Source organism: Hemicordylus capensis, chromosome 5, assembly GCF_027244095.1.
Source record: "Hemicordylus capensis ecotype Gifberg chromosome 5, rHemCap1.1.pri, whole genome shotgun sequence".
Taxonomy (NCBI): domain Eukaryota; kingdom Metazoa; phylum Chordata; class Lepidosauria; order Squamata; family Cordylidae; genus Hemicordylus; species Hemicordylus capensis.
Genome location: NC_069661.1, coordinates 159,625,105 through 159,645,297, shown reverse-complemented (window position 1 = coordinate 159,645,297; position 20,193 = coordinate 159,625,105). Strand labels below are relative to the sequence as shown.

Here is a 20,193-nt window from a genome sequence, read left to right as displayed (position 1 = left end):
TGGTTGTCCAGCCTTTCATGAAGATTTCCAGAGAAGAGCCTATGCCCAATTGCTTCCATTGTCAAACTGTTCTTAGAACTAAGAATTTTCTCCTAATGATTTCCAAAAAACCTACCCTCCTGTAATTTAAGTCAATTAAATCTATTCTGGCCTCTGGGGCAGCAATGAACAAGTATTTGCCCTACCATATGTGACAGCCCTTCAGGTATTTAAAGCATGTTATAATGTTCCCCTTCAGTCTTCTTTTTTCCAGGCTAAATATATCCAGTTCCTTCAACTTTTCCTCACAGGACTTGTTTTCCAATCCTGTGATGATCTTCATTGCCCTCTTCTGACCTTGTTTCAATTTGTCAACATCCTTCTTGAAGTGGGTGGTACTCCAAACTGGGGACAGGACTCCATATGGTGCCTGCTGCCTGACTAGTATGGAATGAAATGTAACAATGACTTCTTATGACTTAGAAACTATGGTTCTAATTCATGCAACATAAAACTGCATTAGGCTTTTTTGTGGCTGTTATTCCTCGGGTTCTGTTTCTGATCAACTGCAATCCCTATATACTTTTCACATGTACTGCTGCCAAGCCAGTAATTTCCCCATCCTACACTTATGTATTACATTTTTGTTTTAGCCAAGTGCAGAATTTTGCATTTGTCTCCATTGCATTTTATTCTGTTAGTTTCAGCCCAGTTTCCCATTCAAACAAGTTTATTTTGAACTAGTATTTTTAAGCCCGTTTCAATAACGGGCTCTAGTGGGGGGGGGTGCTGCTCTCAGCCTCACCTTGGGCTGCCAGCGGGCCCAGTCCCCCGGACTTGGGGTGGTTTTGTTTCGGCATGGGGGTGGTGGGTTCTATTTAGGGCGGGGGGGCTTTACTTACCCCTCCCGCGCTTGAAGCCCCCTGCAGCTGCCGCCCCCTTAAGTCTCGGGCCGGACTGACCGGGCGCTCTACAAACGGGTGGGCAGCGCGGCAGCAGGATGTACTGCCACCCGCCCCCTTCCCTGCCGTGTCTCTGCTCTGCAAAAGTGTTTTGGAAGGAAGCCTTCTGCGCGCGCACGCGCAGAAGGCTTCCTTCCCAAACGCTTTTGCAGAGCAGAGACATGGCAGGGAAGGGGGCGGGCGTACATCCCGCTGCTGTGCCGCCCGCCCGTTTGTAGAGCGCCCGGTCGGTCCGGGGCGCTGGATCAGGCCCCCCCTTCTTCCTCCTCTCGGCCGCCAGCCAGGGGCCATTTTTCTCGGCGGCCACCGCCAGCAGGGCCATTTTTCTCGGCGGCCACCACCGCCGCCAGTGGGGCCAGTTTTCTCGGCGGCCGCCACCACCGCCAGCAAGGCCAGTCTTCTCGGCGGCCGCCGCTGCCGTGAGCGGGGCCAGGCTTCTCCGGCAGCAGGGCCAGTCCTTCCTGCCACCGCCGCCTTTCCCTGCTTAGAGCCAACATGGCCGCCCGTCTCTGGGCGGCCATATCTTTTTGGCCCGATCTGGGCATGCGCTCCGCTCCGCGCATGCCCAGAATGGGCCAAAAAGACACGGGCAGCACGGCCGCACGCCGAAGGCTTTTATGGTATAGGATTCTATTCCTGTTTGCTGAGGACTTCATTATCCTGCCCAGTTTGTATTATGTGCCAATTTGATGAAGAAACCTTTAGCCCATCATCTGCATCAATATGGATGTTGAAGAGTTTCAGTCTCAGAGCAAAGACTTCAGGTATCCTACTGAAAACCTCTTTTGATTTTGAAGTGGAGCAATTGATGAACACTAGAAGTATAGTTTTCTAACCAGTAATGAATCCACCTGATGGTATTGACCAACAAGCTGAGCAGGGTTTCATGTGCATTACATGAGAGGCTGCCATACAGTGGAAGGCTTCTCAGCTACAGTGATTGCATGAGTGCATCTTTCTGAACTCCCTTTCCCCAAGAAGTACCCTATACCACTGAATAATATGTCCCTGAGGGTCGCACTGCTGTTAAGAGTGATTTTATCCACTGCCTAACAAACAACAACCTCTTTTCAACATAACATTCTTGAAGCAGCTTACATAAAGAGAATAATAATAATTTATTAATAATAATAATAATAATAACAATAAATGGTTCCCTGTCCTCAATGGGCTCGCAATAATAATTAATAATAATAAAAAGAGGGTAGACATCAGCAACAGTCACTGGAAGAAAGTTTCCTTGGAGTTGAATAGAGACAGTCATTTTGCTTCTACTAAATGCCACCAGTTTCAAATGTGCTCTTTGCCCAAACAATCTGAGTCTGGTGGAAATGTGAAATCTCGAATACTATGCTTATTAGGCAGAGGTCTACATAGAAAGCACTGAGAAGGACTCCCCTGAGCTCCATGTGCACCTTCCCACATGCCTTCCCAGATGTTGCAAAGGCTTCCCGCAGCTCTGGTTTTCCTTAGGGGCTCTTCTGATACTCTGTACAGTACCACTCTGCATGGAGATAAGGAGAAGGATTGGTCACCTCTATGCAGGGCTAGGTGTGATGTACATGTTATTCAGCTTCATATATTCCGAGTTGAATACTTGTGAAGTCCTAACATTTATGTATATATTGATCCGATATAAAAATGTGTCTATAAAGGTGTCTATATAGGTGTAAAGAAGGGTGATGCAATTCAGATAAGAACGTTCTCTAAGACTGTAATACACTTATACTGGGTTGGAAAAGAATGATCCTTAGTGAAAATGTAGACAAGAACATTTTCTATGATGTGATTTTTTTATTTTCTTTTTCTTTTTTTAGTGTTGTAGCTGCTCTGCAATGCAATTTGTTCTGATGTTTAATCATCTTTCTAATCTTTTTCTTATGTGGTATGTGTGCATATAATACACACCACATAAAGTTTTCATAGTAAATTCATAGTAAAAAAAAAGTAAAAGACCATTTTGAATTAAAATATTAAAATTTGGAAGACTTTTTATCCCCTCTTGATGGTTTTGATTTAGCAGGCAACAAATCTGAGATCTCATAAGCTATCTTATGAATCAGTTTTTAAATACCAAATACCATTCTATATCAGTCATAAAATGTTGTTGACATACTAAATTCTATAGAAGTGAAACTGCAGGTTCCATCTGGATCAAGAATGTGTCCCATATCACACCAGGCCACATAAAGCCTGGCTAGTGGCCTAATGTCATTTGGTACAATAGCAGGCCTGAAAGACTCCAGAATACCTATTCTGACATTTACTACTCTGCCACATATCATGAAGCACACTGTCCCAGAATCTCATGGGCAGAGTTCTGTCAAGTGCATTTGCCCTATCTTGTTCAAAAGTCTGATACTTTCATTGTCTTTCTTAAGATACAAACACATGTTCCTACCACACCCCCTTGTCCACCATTTTTGCCTCATGTCAAACTAAGGATGTTAATAACTGGTCCATGTTTACCCAATGAACTCCATGGCTGACTGGAGATATGAATCTAGGTTTCCCTTGATTTAAGTTGAACACTCTACCTACTATATCACACAGGCTCTCAACAGATCCTTGAAAAACGCTTGAGCTGATGGAACTGACAAATAGCTTATAGGATGCCACTTAAGGAATTGTCCCTTCCTATCTATGCTCCACTTTTCATGAAAAGGACCCTTAGAACAGCAGAAGAAGAAACAAAAAGAACAGCCCTGCTGGATCAGGACCAAGGCCTATTTAATCCAGAATCTTGCTTCTCACAGTGGCCCACCAAATGCCTCTGAGAAGCCCACAGGCAAGAGGTGAGGACATGCCCTCTCTTCTGTTGCTCCTCTGCAAATAGTAGAGGCATCTTACCTCTGAGGCTGGAAGTGGCCTATATCCACCAGATAAGTAGCCATTGATAGACTTATCCTCCATGAATTTGTCTAAGTGCCCTTTAAAGCTATCCAGGCTAGTGGCCATCACCACATCCTGTGGCAGAAAATTCCATAGATTAATTATGCACTGTGTGAAAAAGTACTTCCTTTTGTTGGCCCTAGATTTCCCAGACTTCAGTTTCATGTGATGACTCCTGGTTATAGTGTTGGGTAAGAGATTTTTTCCCCCTCCCTCTCTGTCCACTGTCTCTGCTCCATGCATAATTGTATACACCTCTATCATGTCTCCCCATAGTTGCATCTTTTACAAACTAAAAAGCCCCAGATGTTGCAGCCTTATCTCATAAGCAGGGGCGGAGCCACCATTGGGTCAACGGGTTCAAAGAACCCAGGCTGCGCCCAATCAGGGGCCATGCCTCATGGCCCCGATGCATCCCCTGCACCTGACATTAGACATGGGGGTGCTGGTTCAGCTCCTGAGTGGGGGCCATGCAGCCCCCATGCAGGAGTTAAATGGCCGGCGTCGCATTCACGGTGTGATAAGGAGTGGCTCTTCCCTGCTTTAAGGCAGGGAAGAGCTGCTCCTGGCTGTGCTGCAAACACAGTGCCAGCCCCAGACTAGCGCCCGAAGGGGCCGCACAGTCCCTTTGAGAGTTAAATGGCCTGACACACACTCCCGAATGAACCCGTGGGGCTCCATTCAGGAGCCAGACCATGCCCCCCACATCTGACATCAGACGTGGGGGGCCGGGTGATTGGGGCCGCCGCCGCAGCCACACATGGGCTGCTAGCGGCCAGGCTCTGCGCCTGCTCATAAGGAAGGTATTCCAGGCCCCTGATCATCTTGGTTGCCCTCTTCTGCACCTTTTCCAGTTCTACAGTGTCCATCTTAAAATACGGTGACCAAAACTGCATGTAGTACTCAAAATTTGGCCATACCATAGATTTGTTTATTATGATAATATTAGCATGGCAATATTAGCATTTTTATTTTCAATCCCCTTCCTAATGATCCCTAGCATGGAATTTGCCTTTTACACAGCTGCAGCACACTCACTTTAAACTTTCAAGGAGCTGTCCACAATGGCCCCAAGATCTATCTCCTGGTTAGTCAACAACAACAACAAATATTTATATACTGCTTTTCAACAAAAGTTTCCAAAGTAGTTTATACAGAGAAATAACAAATAAATAATATGGTTGCCTGTCCCTAAAGGGCTCACAATCTAAAAAGAAACATAAGATAGACACCAGCAACAGTAACTGGAAGTACTGTGCTGGGGGTGGATAGGGTCTCCTCCTGCTAAATAAAGAGAACCACCACATTAAAAGGTGCCCCTTTGCCTAGATAGCAGGGGTCCCTGGCAGCTTACACCCAACATGTGAAGTTGAGTGTTTTTGTCCCAATATGCATCACTCTACACTTGCTTACATTGAACTGGATTTGCTATTTTTTCGCACACTCCTCCAGTTTGTATAGATCCTTGTGGAGCTCCTCACAATCTGTTTTGATTTCACTATCCTAAATAGTTGTCATCTGCAAATTTGACCACTTCACTGCTTACCCCAACTTCTAAAACATATATGAATAAGTTAAAGAGTATTGATCTCAGTCCCATTTTAGGCCTCTGTGCTCTGGCAGTGGTCATTTTGGAGGCTGACACACATGCGCACTGGCCATTAAAGAGTGATTGATTGATTGATTGAGTGCCATCAAGTCAATATAAATTTTTAGTGACCACATAGATGATTCTCTCCAGGATGATCTGTCTTCAACTTGGCCTTTAAGGTTTCTCAGTGGTGCATTCATTGCTGTTGTAATCGAGTCCATCCACCTTGCTGCTGGTCGTCCTATTCTTCTCTTTCCTTCAGCTTTTCCCAGCATTATGGACTTCTCAAGGGCACTGGAACTTTGCATAATGTGTCTGAAGTATGATAGTTTGAGCCTAATCATTTGTGCCTCAAGTGAAAATTCTGGATTGATCTTTCCATTACCTCCCTTATTATCAGTAGAACCTACTCTGGAACAAACAACAGAGGCTCAGCAAAGCCTCTGCTTTGAATGAGGAACAGCTTAGCCACATGGTGAAGCTTGTTTGGTGGCTCAGGTGGTCCCCAAAGGACATGGCAGCCATCTTTGCTGAGGGAAATGAGTCCGTCAGGGAGGAAATCAGTCAGCTGGGGAGAGTCAGTCAGGATATTTGACATGATTGGTCTGTTACAAAAGGTATCGCACTGAGATCAATAAAGACAAATACAGTACGTATGGGTAACTGTGCCACAGCTTTATTAAAGTAACAATATAACAATATTTACAAAGGCTTCATAAAGGTAGCTGAATGACATTAGTATTACGTAGCTAAATCCTGTGGCAATCCAATCTGCCTTTGGGGCCAATAGGAGTCAGGCTGGGGAGACTGTGAAGCCATGCCAGTGTGTGGGCAGGGCTTCGGCTGCTAGGATGGAATCCAGATCTTTGGAAGCCTGAGAGGGGGTGGGACCAATGGCGGTCTGTAGTGCCACCAACTGTGATTGTGTGGGCAGGCTAGCACACGATCCCACTGGGATTCTTGAATATGTGCTCTGTGTTGTCCACATCTGCATTGACCTTCACCCACCATTGTTTTCATCAAGAGAATAAAGCCTATGAGAAACCGCAGCAGCAGGTCCTGCGTGAATATTACAAACATTTTTTGTTGATTCTTCTATTGAGCATTGTTAACTTTGATTCAGCTGTCATTCAGTGAACTTAAGTTCAGCATATCTGTCGAAGAGAATAATGAGTCTATTATCAAGGCAAGTGGTGACCTCCCCCACGCTGAAAAAGGAAACCATCTTGCAAAATGAGGTAATGTAAAAGTAGCAATAACATTTAAAATAATGACTGGATGTGGTAGATTTTATTCACCGCTGCATTATATTGTTAGATCTTAGCTGACATGTAGGTTAAGAAGAAGGACCTTCATTTCTTTATTCCTGCTTTAAAAGGCAGTCTTTTTAAGAGTATGCATTACAGAAGGATGAGTATAGTTCTTTGTGGAATCAGTAATCCTCTTCTGTATGCAGAATTAATGGACAGGTAGGCAAGCAACTATTATTATCTTAAGGGATTAGCCCAGTAATCCAATGACAGAAAAGTCTTTTTAAAGGGCACATACTCAAGGCTCATTTTATCTTTAAAAATAAATACATTTCCCCCCATTGTCTCCAATTTTAAAATTTAATAAGATCCCCCCCTTTTTTGGTGGGGGGAGCATCATCTGTGCACATTCTCTTTATCTGGTTTTTCCCCAGGACATACAGTGCTGATGACCAAATTGAAACTCTTTACATTTTCATAATGTATTTACTCTCTGAGGACCTCTCTGAAGTGCGGCTATCTTATTTTCACATAAGGGACATTTGCAATGCACAGCTACTGAAGTCAGCAGTCTCAATGAACCTCTTCTAAATTTATGCTGGCTCAAAGACTATTTAACCAGCTGAAATGTTTAGCAATTCAGAAAATGGGCTATCTGACCAACATCTGCATCAGAGATTGGGGATGCAAAGAACTTGAGGCAAGCTAAAAGGATAATGGCACTTTCAGCATTATACAGTTTCCTTTATGGAAAGCATACAAAATAGACCTTTCCCTCCGCACCAATTACTCTGCAACCTCTTCTGCACTATTGATGAAGATTTCTTGTAGGAGAAGTTTGCATGCATTTTATTATATTATATGTTTTATTTGACTTCAAAGTCCTATAATACATAATATTATAGGACATTGTATTATGTGATTCTGAACTAAGCAATAAGTATTATGTAATTACATTGTATTATGTGACTCTCTGAACTATAGAAGACAGAACTAGACATATTAACTAGAGAGCCAGCATGCTGTAGTGGTTAGAGTGCTGGTCTAGCACCGGGGAGACCTGGGTTCAAATCCCCATTCAGCCATGATACTTGCTGGGTGACTCTGGGCCAGTCACTTCTCTCTCAGCCTAACCTATTTCACAGGGTTGTTGTGAGGAGAAACGTAAGCACTCTGGGCTCCTTGGAGGAAGAGTGGGATATAAAATGTTAATAATAATAATAATAAGAAGAACTTGTATGTGCAAATATTTTTCAAGGGCAGGATTCTCAAGAAGTTTTCATTGCTGCTGACAAATCTGGAAAATTGAAGCCTTGTTTTATCTTATCTCATCTCATCTTATCTTATCACAAAAAGGGGTTAGTTCACTCCACTTCTCTAAACAGTAGGACATTCCAGGGGTGGCCTGTTTGCAGTCTGCTTATTTGTGAAGAGAAAGAGTGCAAGATTTATAATGTCATTATATGTGTGTTTTTAACCTATTCATTAAAATTGAAATTATTGCAGCAAAAAGAACAAAATTACATGGAATTAATCTAAATAACAAAACAGAAAAAAGGGAAAGAATAATCAAAATACTTAACAAAAGTTGGTACAATGAAATTGAATCATATTGAGAAGGTTTTGTTTCATTTCCTCCATGAAACAAAATTCAATTCATTCATGAAACATTTCCTATCTAGGTATTGCTAGATAGGAAATGAAGGGTTAATGCTAGTTTAAACTTGTATGTGGGTCTTTGGAAAGAGCAACAGTTTGACCTCCCCCTCACTCTGAAGGACCACATCAAGAGATCAGGACATCCAGGAAAGAGATCAGTATGGGTATCTCAGTGCATCCCACTTCTTAATCATGTTGGCCTGTTCAGGTGGGAATATTATCAGAACTCTTACGATGTCCCTTTTCAAGAATCAGAGGAGTGAGTTTGGCCATAGTCATAATTTGCAAAATTCTATTCACATAGGATGGCTTCAGATGTAACATGGCAAGTGCAGCTTGACCTCAGTGTCAGGACAGACATGCGGACATTGGTCATTGGATGTTGTTGTTCAAGCATGGCAATGTGATTATGTTCTGTCCAAATTGCTATTTCAAACCAAGATTTGGTTACAGATGATGGGTCCAGAACTGTAGGCTGGGCAGAACATGCCAACATTGGTGGGTTCCGATGACATGCCCAATGGCAGCATGCCCATCCCAACACCAGAAGTCAGGCTCTTGCATGCACTCCAGGAACTAGCAGTTCTCAGCAACCAGACTTGCCATGTTACATCTGAAGTCACCCAAAGTCTCTATCAGATAGTGAAACTGAGTTCTTTCATTTAGTTCCCCATACAATCTTGGCTGCTAAAAATGCAAGCAGAGCATATCAGAAGCAAGCAGACTCTCAAAGCAGGCAACACAAATGCTAATCTTGCATCAGTTTCCCAAAGGGCTACACCACATTCCTCAAGGTTGCTTCCAGTTGTATCCAACAGCAATTAAAAACACTCAATTCTCTTTCTATCTAACTATATATTCCAAATGCTAACTGCTGTTTCTCTGCTGCTCCCCATGGAGACTATGGCACTTCAAAAGACCAAGGTAAGAAGACAGGCAAAAGCATTAAACACATTCACAATAATGAAGACCATCCATCCAACCATTGTAATAGACAGACAAAAACAATAATGCTTTAGTAATTCCAAATCACTATATCACACATACACATATGAAGACTGGCTTTATTATTCAAAGGTATTTTAACATGCTTTTAAAAAGAAGAGTTGTTTTATATTTTCCAAGGGTTTGGCATATTCCCCCCCCCCCACACTTTTTTAAAAAGATCAATAACTTCTTACATAAATCATGAGTTTCATACAGGCACAAGATATTTCATTTCCAAGTCTTAGTAGTACTCATTAAATTAGGACCCATAATAATCTTGTCCAGTGATAATAATGATGACGATGATGATGGTGAATCAAAGGATGAATACAAAAAACAGCAGATGACGAATGGACAAGAAAAATGGCACAACAAACCATTGCATGGCCAGTTCTTTAATGACTTTAATGACATACAATCAAAAGTCAACAATAGCACAACATGGCAGTGGTTAAAGAAGGAGACATTGAAGAAAGAAATGGAAGGTCTCATTTCTGCAGCCCAGGAACAATCACTACAAACAAATGTTATAAAAGCAAAAATTGATAAGACCCAGGAAGACAGTAAGTGTTGGTTATGCAAAGAAGTGGATGAGACGGTTGAGCACCTTGTATGTTGTTGTAAGGAAATTGTGCAGAGTGATTATAAGGAAAGATACAACAAAGTTGCTGCGATGATCCACTGGAACTTTTGCAAGAACTAAAAAATGCCAGCAAGCAAGAATTGGTGGAATAATCTGATTGAGAAGGTAACAGAAAATGAAGAGGCAAAAAGTGCTTTGGGATTTTCGAATACAAACTGATAGGCATTTAGCGCACAATATGCCTGATCTGACAGTTTTGTTGTTTCTGAGGTATTCTGAGTGCGGATTCTATGATAGCAAATGAGATTTTCAATGAGACACCATGAATCCACTCTAATTTGCTATCATAGAATCCACACCCAGAATACCTCAGAAACAACAGAACCCTGTACCCCATGGGTTAGAAACCCATGGGGGTGGTTGACAACCTATGTGCACTACACTACCACTCGCTCTGGGCCACCCCAGCACCCCCCAAGTGCACTTATGTGGCTGCTGAAAGCTCCATGAATACCTTATGAGGAAAAAGGTTAAAGACGCGTAATCTTCAACAATTTACCAAAAATCAGCCCTCTGCCCAAATCCTTTGAAAAAATTCAGGTAGCTTCCTTGCCCCTACCTGGCACTACCACCAACCCCACACTGCTCTAGGCCACCCCTTTGCCCCCGACGTGAAGCTATACATTTGCTGACACCTCCATGCTTCTTTATGGAGAAAAACCTTAAAGACGCGTAAACTTCAACAATTCCCCAAAAATCAGCCCACTGCCCAATCACTCTGAAATTGGGGTGGTAGCCTCCACCCATTATGCGCTACCACCCCACCCCACTCTTTTTGCCCATATCCCATGCTATGCCCTGGATCTGCCCCAAAGACACTAAAACTTCAAAAATTCTCCAAAAATCAGCCCTGTGCCCAATTCCCCTGCAATTGGGGTGGTAGCCTCCACCCATTAGGCAATACCACCCCACCCCACTATTTTGCCATTGAGACCCAAAATTCAAGCAGAAGTCAAATCAGAACTTTTTGCTTTGAAATCAATGGAGGCAAAAAGGCGGGAAATTCAAAGAGACGTCATCCCGAATCACCTGAATTTTTCAGGCATGAATCAGGGGTGATTCGGCTCAGGCAGGAAAATATCGGGGGGCATCGGGGGTGATTCGGCTCAGCCCCAAATCACCCAAAATTGCTCGTTTCGGGCACAGATCGATCTGTGCCCAAAACGTTTTGCACATCCCTAGAAATAACAACCAGTAATTTGCAAGAAACAAATCAACTAATGTACAGCGCAGCAACAATAACACAAGAGCTTGGATATAAGATCAGTGGGCCTGTAAGAAAAGAATGTAGTACATCACCTAAATGGAAGATTAGATTAGAAAATAAAATCGCCAGGCTTAGATCAGATGCTAGTAAATTGAAAGATTAAAGACAAGAAGCTGAAGAATGAAAACACCAAACAGTATCTGATCCAAAAATACCACCTAGATTCAAGGAGAATTAGAGAAGTCCTGGAAATAATAAAGCAGCAAATAACAGCAGTGTCAAAGAAGATTAGCAGATATGAAGCCAGAACTACAAAACACAGGCAGAATCTCCAATTCCAGTTGAATCAGAGATGTTTCTACCAAAGCATAGAAGAAGAAACTGCAAGAAACATAGAAATACCAAATAAAGAAGAAACAGTGCAATTCTTGGGGAAACTATGGGACAATCCAATAGATTATAATAAGAAAACAGGCTGAGTGAAAGAGGTCGAAAAATGTAACCAGCAAATGCAAGATCTAATAATAACACCAGAATTAATAAGTGAAAGAGCAAAGAAAATTAAAAATTGGACTGCACGAGGCGATGATGAACTGCATGGCTTTTGGCTTAAACACCTAACAAGCCTCCATAAACAACTATCAAAACAGCTCAATCATATTTTGCAAGGAGGTGATATTGAACGATGGCTAACAACTGGGAAAACTCATCTCATAATGAAAGACCAGCAAAAGGTGCAGTTCCAAGTAATTATAGACCGATAACCTGCCTGCCAATCATGTTCAAATTATTAACTGGAATAATAGCAGATGAAGTAATGCAACACTTATTAACTAACAAACAGCTTCCAGTTGAATAGAAAAGAAATTATCCGAACACCAGAGGCACAAAAGACCAGCTGCCGATTGACAAAATGATTTTAGAAAATTGCAAGAGAAGAAAAACAAATCTAAGTGTTGCATGGATTGACTACAAGAACGCCTTCGACTCATTTACTCACACATGGATACTAAACTGTTTAGAAACAACTGGTGTCAGCAAAAACATTCAGATATTTATAAAAAAAGCAATGAGCTTTTTTTATATGGGTTTAATACTGGCTGCATAAGAACAGGTACTAAGAAATAATAATAATAATAATAATAATAATAATAATAATAATTATTATTATTATTATTATTATTATTATTAAAGCTAATCTGGTATGTGTTGTCAAAATGCTGATGGAATTCATTCATTCAATCAATTTATATACTGCCCTTCCTGAAGTGGCTCAGGGAAGTTTACACTAAAATTTAAAAAAACAAAATACAGTGGTCCCTCGACTTACGAAGATAATCCGATCCGAACGCACGTTCGTAGGTCGGAATTTTCGTAAGTCGAAAAGCGCATCCACGGAGGTCCGGAACACTCGTAAGTCGAGGAAACCGCATCTAAAGATTCGTAGGTCGAGGAAGCTGCATCTAAACCAGCAACGACTTCCGGTATTTTTTGTCGTTCGTATGTCGAAATCTTCGGATGTTGAGTGCTTCGTAAGTCAAGGGACCACTGTAAAACAATTAAAATCAAGAAACACTTAAACCAGATTAAACTGTACAACATTGAGGTTAAAACTAGATATCATTAAATGCTACACTGAAGAGATGGGTTGTTAAAGCTCTCCAGAAGGCCTTCAAAGAAGGCTTTCAAAGCAGAGTGCAATCCACAACCTATGGAGACCGACTTTGTTATTTAAAGGTATTTTAACATGCTTTTAAAAATAATGTTACATCCATGGGGAGTGCATTTCACTATGTAGGTGTGGCAACTGAAGTGGGATCCATCCTGGTGATCTTAATGAGTGGTGGAGATCTTGTAGAGAAAGGTGCTCTCTTGGGTAAGCCATTAATGGTTTTAAAGGTAATAACCAACACTTTGTACTTTGCCCAGAAAAATATCTGCAGCCAGCCAGTGCAACGGTTTAAGATCAGGCATAATGTGGTCTCTCTGGGGTATCCAAGATACCAATCTGGCTGCCACATTTTGAATTAACTGAGGTTTCTGAACTATGCAGAAAGGCAGCACTAAGCAGCCCTATATAGAGTGCATTGCAATAGTCCAACCTGGATGAGACAATAATTGAATATTTTTCTATGTAAACTGCTTTGCAAATGTTTTTTTTTAAAGCGGTATATAAATATTATTATTCTTTACACAGTCAGACAGATGTTATTGACTGGTTTGTTTTATCGAGACATGGAGTCCTTCCCAAGGACCTGGGATGGCTGAATTGTATTGTCAATGTTGTTGCTATTATAGATATCGTCACAGAAAATAGGCTGTTCCCAGTAAAGTTGCTTTTTGTAACTGGCTGATGGTGATTTCTGTGGCCCCTATGGTGTTGAGGTGCTCTTCAAGTTCTTTTGGAATTGCACCAAGGGCGCCAATTACCACTGGGATTATTCTGGTCTTTTTCTGCCACAGCCTTTCAATTTCAATTTGTAGATCTTTGTATTTTGTGATTTTTTCTATTTCTTTTTCTTCTATTCTGCTATCCCCTTGTATTGCTATGTCGATTATTTTCACTTGTTTTTCTTTCTTCTCCCCTACAGTGATATCTGGTGTATTGTGTGGCAGATGTTTGTCTGTTTGTAGTCAGCAGTCCCATAATATTTTTGCATCTTCATTTTCTTCAACTTTTTCAATTGTATGGTCCCACCAATTTTTGGCTACAGGTAGCTTGTAATTTTTGCAGATGTTCTAGTGTATCATCCCTGCTACCTTGTCATGCCTTTGTTTGTAGTCAGTCTGTGCGATCTTTTGACAACATCTGATTAGTTGGTCCACTGTTTCATCTGCTTCTTTACAAAGGCGGCTTGCTGTTTGTTGTTGATTTTTTCACTTTTGCTTTCATTGCATTTGTTCTTAGTGCCTGTTATTGTGCAGCCAATATTAGACCCTCTATTTCTTTCTTCAAGTTGCCATTCTTAAGCCATTGCCAGGTCTTGGTGATGTCTGATTTTCCACTTATATTGTGTAAATATTGACCATGCAGGGGCTTATTTTTCCATTTTTCTGCTTGGTTCTTGACTTGTTCTTTCTTGTAGGCCTGCTTTCTTTCATTGGTGTTGAATAGTTTCTCATTATTGACCATTTGAAGTGCATCTTCTTCACTGTCCTTGATATATTCTTCAAGGCCTCTTTTCTCCTCCTCTACTGTTTGATGGACTTGCAGCATTCCTCTTCCACCTGAGCTGCGAGGGAGGTATAGCCTATCGACATCACTGCGGGGGTGCAGAGCATGATTGATGGTCATTATTTTCCTGGTCTTACGATCTAGCGTCTCTAGCTCTGCCATGGTCCAGTCTATTATTCCTGCAGTGTATCTGATAAAAGGTATAGCTCAGGTGTTTATGGCTTGTATGGTGTTCCCGCCATTGAGTTTGGACTTGAGGATTTTTCTAACTCTCCTGATGTATTGGTGGGACCATAAAATTATAAAAGTTGAAGAAAATGAAGATGTAAAATATTATGGGACTTCCGACTACAAACAGACATGCATCTGTCATACAATACACCAGATATAACTGTAGTCGAGAAGAAAGAAAAACAAGTCAAAATAATCGACATAGCAATACCAGGGGATAGCAGAACAGAAGAAAAAGAAATAGAAAAAAATCACCAAATACAAAGATCTACAAATTGAAATTGAAAGGCTGTGGCAGAAAAAGACCAGAATAATCCCAGTGGTCATTGGCGCCCTGGGTGCAGTTCCAAAAGACCTTGAAGAGCACCTCCACACCATAGGGGCCACAGAAATCACCATCAGCCAATTACAAAAAGCAGCTTTACTGGGAACAGCCTATATTCTGCGACAATATCTATAACAATTGACAATAAAATTCAGGTTGGGAAGGACTCGATTTCTGGATAAAACAAACCAGTCAATAACACCTGTCTGACTGTGTAAACAAGAAATAATAGTAATGATGATGATGATGATGATGTCATGTATTGTATACTTGAATCGAAACCCAGGTTTTACTCCCAAGTACTGCAGCAATAGTTGACCGAAATCTGAATTACAGCCTGATCCCAAGCAAGTTTACTCAGAAATCATATTGATTTAAATAGGGCTTGCTGCCAAACAAGTGTGAGGACAGCTTTTCAATGATACGTACTTGTTATGAAAAGTGCTATGGAAAGGAGACTGATATTAAACTTGGATCTGATGCTCAGACGAATAACTTGTTATGATTCAAAATATGACTAATTCAAAATCAACCTTTTCTTCCTTGCTCCAAGCATTTAACCCTGTTTTGCGATTCAGGCCCATCTGATGTTATTGTCAGTGCCTGGGCCAAAACATTTTGATTTGTCAGAAAGGTTTGGGTTTGTTTTTTTTAAAGTGTTGTCATCTCGAATCAGAAGATGGTGCTAAGATGTCAAAGCCAGCAAAGTGTGTTGAATGGAGATCTTTAGAGACACTTGCATCAAAGTATCACTTCAGGCTAAGGCATCACAAAGCTGTTTGCTAAACACTGAGATAGTTATGAACCTATCTACAAGAATTTTTGCCCAACTCATATCCATTCCGCAGAAGTTTTTTTTCCTCCATTTGAGTATTTTTGATAGCTCTCAAATCCGAAGTGATTCCTTTTTCTGTTATCTGTTTATTTATTATTAAATTTCCATACCACCTCTCCATAAACATGTGCTCAAGGTGGTGTTCAGAAATCAGTAACATGACTGGTGAGTGTAATGCACTACAGACATTAGGAAAGTATTTTGGATCCTGCTCCCACTTTTGACCAACCATAAATGGCCTACCTCTCCCCTGGGTCTTACCTGCACTGGATGACCAAATGGCGTGGTGGTGATGCAGTTGTGGAGATAATGCAGTCAAAAGGGTTGGCCCAGCCTGAAGGGCCCAGCTGGGTGCCTTTACCCATTTGGTGTGGTTCTGATTAATTTTGCAACTGAATGTTATGAAATTTTGAATTTCAGTGAGCGATTCCTGGTTGGAATTTCAGTGAGTGATTCCTGGTTGGCACAAACATCCAAGTAATTCTGAAGGAAGTGAGATAGATAGATAGATAGATAGATAGATAGATAGATAGATAGATAGATAGATAGATTTAACACATTTCTATTCTGCCCACTACCAAAGTCTTTAGGTGGTTTACAACAACAAAACAAAACAATCTCTGTCTCTCTGTAGAACTCTATCCCAGAAGGATGCTGTTAATCAAAAATAATATTATACTTCTAGTGTTGATTAAGAAACTGAAAAATAATGTGCATAGGTTATTTCGGCTTCTACCTTCTTCAGTTCCTCTGCTATTATATGAAACGTACAGTTGCTGCAGTAACACTTACTGAATATCCATAAGGGAATGTTTAGCAGTCAAGAAATGGCTGCTGTGGACATGTCATGTGCTATCTTTGAGGCTGAGGCCTCTTGGGGCTAGTGTCCTGAGTGCAGAGATCCAAAAATTCTCTCTTGCTTCCAATTTCATGGCATCCAATGGCATCTCTATTGGAGTGATTGACAGTCAGATAGTGGAGCTCTTCTCACGATCACTGAGAAGAGCTCTGGGGTGGTCTGCGGGGAGAGCAGGTTACACTTACCCTCCCCGCAGATGACTGTCCATGTGTCCCTGGGTGGGCAGATCGCCTGCCCAGATGACTGGCTGCTGCTCCCTGAAACTCCAGGGGTTGGGGTGCAGGGAAGTGCCACCTCACGTCACCCCACTCCCCTGGAGCTACAGTAATTGCACCGTGCAAATGCATGGTGCATTATTGGGATCCCCCTGAGTGTGCCAGCCATGGCTGCAGGCAGCCGCACTCACTCCCTTAACCTCATTTTGAAGGGAGGCTACTTAGGTGGGTTTGCCTCTGTGTAGCTACCAGGATCGGGCCCGATCTTGGCAGTTCACACACACACATGCAAAACCGGGCTCCCTTAGCACTATTTTGTACGTGTGTGAACAGCCTCAAGGTGTGTTTGCCAGTGTTAAAATGATTGGCTACTTGTTGGTCTAGTTGTTATAATTGCAGACTTGTGATTACAGAAGTGTGTGTGTGGGTCACTTGGTGTTGTTGAAGAAACAAGCTTCATTCTTAGGTTAGATACCTTGAGTTACTTTATTTTGCAAAGTCTAATAGCACTTCTCATATAAGAAGGGCCAGTTGGTCGGTCACATCTCCACCATGCCCTCCAGGCTAGGGCTGTTTGCATCTTGAGATGTGACTTGCTCAAATGGCATAGGACATAGGACACATCCTGCTTTAAAACAGATGTTAGGAACGTAAGTTAGCAGTAGATTCAAGATTCCATTCAAGGTTAGGCATTGTGATAAACAAATCAAAATCTGCCACGATTAACAAGATGTGTGCACAACCTGGAAAGTCTCCTCCTATTAAACTCTTATAGACCCCTCTTAGCTAAGCAACCTTTTTTTGCATATGCGAAGCAACCTTTGCCTTGCCATGTCGGGGAAGATGTCTGGGACAGTGACCATATGTTCTGCCCAGTTCCCCTTTCTTTATTGCTGTTATTATAAGCATTGCAGTTTCCAGTAAGCTAGCAGTATTTGGAGACTTTCCATGACCAGCAGGCCACACTGAGCATTAGGCCCAAGTTGTGTGGTCATACAGTAGAGAGGTAAACATGTACTTTGCCACCACAGTGTCTTACCTGCATACTGAATATTGTACCCTGGTCATTTACAATCAGTCAAGTAGATCACATTACAGGATCTGCAGTTGATGTTCTGTTTGATTTCTTACATTTTTCCAGTCCTAGTACTCTTGAAAGTAAATGTGTCACAGAAATAGATACAGATGACACATCCATTTGAATCACAATGGTGTGGTCCTGGATTCTTGACTGGTGGCTTAATTACAGCTCTCACCAGCAATCTATCCATATTTAGTGGCTGACAAAGTGCTACAATGGGTGGTTTGCTGATATCTTTAGATATTAAGAAAGGTGTAAAGAGTTGGCTATAATTGGGTAACTTTCTCTTATTGCTTGATATAATCAGGAGCTACAGGATGGAGATTGACCACAAATGAGAAGCACTGAACTTTGAATTCACACTTGGGTCACTAGCCCCAGACGGCCTCAACCTTGAAGGCAGCATGACATGTCATAGCAGCCAGTCCTAGACTGCTAAACACTCCATCACGGACATTCTATAACTGTTTCTGCAACTACCATACCTTCCATATAACAGCAGCGCAACCGAAGAAGGTAGCAGCCAAAACATATTGCACATTATTTCACTGTTTGTTAATCAACAATAATTGTATGTGTGTATGTGTCTATCTGTCTATCTTTCTATGTGTCTGTTTATCTTTCTGTCTTCCTATTTTTCTATCCATCTATCTATTGTCTATATCAAGTTTTGCTGTAAGCATACCTGTACTGTAGGTATAATCTGCTTCCCATTGGCAACAGATGCCAGCTGTAAACACCATGCAGTGGGCAAAGTTCTAGGCCAAACCTGGAACTAGAATTGTCATGATACCTGACCTAAAGTAAATTTTAAGGTACATAAGTCTGTGCTAAGGATAATCATCCAAGAAGTTCAAGGGAAGCAAAAAATGTTTTAGCATACCTGGTTCAGAAACTGAAAACCTCCTCTCTGTCTGCCCTAGGCATGGACAATTTATAGCCATCCACAGACACAAACACAACTACCTAGAAGCAGCTGTAAGTTGTAGCTGAAATCATAGAACCTGAAACTGTGGTGCAAACTGTGCTGCCATTAGCATGACTCCTCCACAGACTCAATTGTAGGTTACTGTATGTCAATATTGATTGTGATGTGCGATCCATCCAATCTTGGCATATCCTTCAAAACACCGTAGAGTTGAACCTTACTTCAGCCCTTGAGTTCAGATCAGTTCTTTGAGGCAAATCGTTAGGATATGCTGGGACTGGTGGATTTCATGTGAGGACCAATAACAGTATATCTTAACCTACAAAGGAAGTAGCAGTTTGCACTAGCATCAGAGGAGAGAGCATGTGCTCATAGATCTCCCTCTTGACCTGGAATGTGGCAGATTGTCACTCCAGCTGCAGGGATGTCTCCTTCATAGACTTCATGATGTCATAATGGTGCAGGAAATCAAGACTTCTGAAGACCTCACACCTTCAGCTTATTCTCATTGGGAGAAGAAGCTGGTGCAGGAAGGGGAAGACCTAAAGGTAGACTTGGGATATTAGTCTCTGGGCCTATTCTCACGAGCAGCAAAAATTGGGCTAGGAGAGCCTAGCCCGATTTTTGCTGCTTGTGTAAACCACTGGGCTTGCAGGCAAGCCTGGTGGCTTCCAAGCGGCTCGCCCGCTTTTGTAGCCCTCCCCTAAGTCTGGGTTTGCAGAGTGAGTACTCCGTAAACCCGGGCTTCCCAATTGTGAGTAGCCACAGTGCAGCTCCACGCCATGGCTACTCATGAGTAGAGTGCTGGAGGGGAGGCAAAAAGCCACCTCCCAGCTCTGGGGGTCTCCCCAGTATGTCCTGCGTGCTCGCGTAGAGCATACTGGAGCTTCCGGGGGCCGCGCGGCCCCCAAGCTCCCCAGTCCCTGCTGGCTCCATCACGGAGCCAGCAATCATGTGGGCAGCTGATCCAGCTGCCCAGGGCTCCCACTCTGATCATGAGTGGGGAGAGTGGGATTACCCTGCTCTCCCTGCTCTGCTGCAGAAACTGGGTCTCACTGATTGTGAGACCCAGCTCTCTGTCACACCATATGCAACATCAGGAGGACTCTCGTCATTTAAGCAATGTGCTATGGTTGTATCAATCCACTTCAGACATTGTACCTTGCTAGTAATCAACATCTACCTACCTCCATTGAGGTGGAAATCCCAGGTCAGGAAAATTGTGATCTGATCTTGAAAGCTGTCTAACTGACCTTCTATCTTCTCCAATGCATATACAATATTGCATATACATATACAATGCATATGTTTTAATTTTAAACAATAATTATTTTATAACTTCTCATAGTTTTTTAGTTTATGCTCATAGTCTCT

The 20,193-nt window shown here is 42.0% G+C and overlaps 1 long non-coding RNA gene across 1 annotated transcript; it reads right to left on the bottom strand.

Annotated features, from left to right (window-relative positions):
* Positions 1 to 6,140: 6,140 nt before the first annotated feature.
* LOC128327782 (uncharacterized) lies at positions 6,141 to 19,205 on the bottom strand. The gene is made up of 3 exons (XR_008308781.1): positions 18,775 to 19,205; positions 15,998 to 16,219; positions 6,141 to 6,578 (listed from the first exon to the last, which is right to left on the bottom strand). It is a non-coding gene; the product is annotated as an uncharacterized LOC128327782 (long non-coding RNA).
* Positions 19,206 to 20,193: the final 988 nt, after the last annotated feature.